Source organism: Opisthocomus hoazin, chromosome 7, assembly GCF_030867145.1.
Source record: "Opisthocomus hoazin isolate bOpiHoa1 chromosome 7, bOpiHoa1.hap1, whole genome shotgun sequence".
Lineage (NCBI taxonomy): Eukaryota > Metazoa > Chordata > Aves > Opisthocomiformes > Opisthocomidae > Opisthocomus > Opisthocomus hoazin.
This window is the reverse complement of record NC_134420.1, coordinates 65,542,480-65,544,905: the sequence shown is the minus strand read 5'-3', so window position 1 is coordinate 65,544,905 and position 2,426 is coordinate 65,542,480.

The following is a 2,426-nucleotide window of genomic DNA, read 5'->3' as shown; positions in this document are numbered from 1 at the left end:
AACTCTGCCTTGCTGTGTGGGTTGTTTCTCCTCCTGATCATAACAAAGGAAAAATACATGCGCTTTAAACTTTCAAGGGAAATTTATATATATCATACATAGACTGCACCTGAATAAATTAGTTAGCAGTGAATTTAAGTTACTAATAAAAATCACGCACAAGTGTTATGAGTAATTAGGTCACACACAAACCTAGGACAAAAATTCAGTTAACTCTGGAGGGTAACTGTCTTAATACGCAGTCAAAGTTGAACGTATGTTACCATACAAACTAACTCTTTGGCTACCAAAGATTAAGGAAGAAATGCATGGGTTCATAGGTTTGCTGGTGATGGAATGCAGCTGTAAATTGGGCTGAAATGTTTACTGTGGTCTTCCTTCTTTGATGTATCAGTGAATCTTCCTTGAAGTAAAAAAAAAAAAAAAGTACTGATTAGAGACAGATCTTGTACACAGAAATAATGAAAAGTATCGCATAGCAGCATTCTTGTTTCATTTCTACTGTGGGGTTGTGTGCAGAATGTCTCATTATTAATAAAATACAATTAAAATAGAAATTAATAAGTAAATATCAGAAACAACTGTAAAATACTAAAAGGTGCTGTAAATACCATCTAAGTTAAGACATTTAGGGAAGGTAATACTTCAAAGAAATCTAACGGCAGTAAGGTAAGAATTAGGCTGTTAAGACACCTGAATAGCTTTAGCTCTGCCTGAAGAGATGCCATGAGGGGAAAGGTTAGAAAAAGGCTTAAAACATCTCTTCATCTAATCTGGGATGATGTGACCAGTGTTGCTTAATCAGAGGCAAACTTTTTTTTTTTTTTTACTATCTGGATGCCTTTGCAGTGTTCTTCTAATTTTAGCATGTTGGATTTAATAAGAAGTAAGATTAAAGTGAAAATACCCAGACACTATACATAGTTTTGTAACATTACAACAGGCAGAGAGAAACGGGAAAAGATCAAAGAACACGTGGCACGTGAGGAAATGCAAACATAGCTACTGATAGAAGATGCTTACTACAGCATCTCATCTACATTATTTAAAAATACATGGTCTCCATGTGTTGTTTTTTTAATGTGTGTGGGTCGATCTACAATATGGGGAAAAAGTCATACATGCTGCTTTAAGCCAGAGAAGCCCACTTTTTAAGTAAAAGAAGTACCTGTGAAAGGATCCTGGACAGCAGACAGTTAAGGTAGAATCCAGTCCTGTGAAGAGGCCAGCTTAGATCAAGGCTGGGGGGAATTTAATTCTGTATAAATCAGTCATGCTGAGTAATGTCACTTCCTCTGACCGCTGCTTTCTAATCTGCAACATCTGAGTCAGCATGGCTCTACTTGGTTTAAATAAGGTTTATTTAAAGTGTTTCTTCTCTAGAGGTTTGGTGATACCAGTCACCAAAAATGTATGTTCCTTTGGAAACCACTCCTATCACCTCTGTGCATATGTAAATACCAATTGAAGATAGTTGTGGAGAAACATCTTTGGGAACAAGCCCTTAATTAGCTCTCTTTTTTTCATTAGCAAATATGGCCTACAGCTTTTAAACACATTTTTTCTAGCAAGCAAAATCATAGCTTATACCATGGTGTATAGATATAGTAATGTATGAAATACGCCTCAAAAAAATGCTTGTTTGGGACTAATCTTACACGAAAAGCCAATATGCATACTGATTCCACAAAGAATCACCTCACTGACTGTCACAACTGATTTTGAGGGAATCTTTTTAGGTAGTAAATATTAGTAATCAAGATGGAAATGTAAAAGTGCTAGTGCCAGACCTGTTTGTTCACTTCCCTGTTGCAGAGAAACATTTGATACAGTGAGAAATGTTGGTGTAACATTCAATCACACACTGGCTGCTTCCATATTCGATGTATTTAACCACAGTAGCAATTTTACCCTTGCATATGTGCTTCCATACTTACTATTTTTAACTACTACACAAAGCTAGACTTCAGGCAACAGAAAACAAACAAACCAAAAAAAAAACCCCAAAAGAGAAAGTCTTGCGTTAGTGATAGAACAGGATGAAGAATGGATTTGGGAGACACTAGTTTATTTCTGTTAAACAGCTGGCTCCATTTTATAGTACAGTCATTGCTCTCATTGCAGAATTTTACACTGTTGTCTAGATGTCTTCTTAGATGCATTGCAAGTTTTATCAGAAGACTAAACTCATTTTTGGTGTATCTGGAAACTGAGGCAAAGGAAATATGGCAGCATTTAGAGAAAGAAGAGTAATGTTTGAAGAGAAGTGCTTTGGCTGTGAAATAAAAAAGGAAAGAAGCAGCAGCAATGTTTAGGGCTGGTAAGAGCCTCACTTGCCTGCCCTGTGTTGCCCTGGTGCAGTTGGCTGGTTCGAGAAGTAGCACTGTGATGCACCAAATGGTTTAGAAGATCAGTTGCTGCTCCTT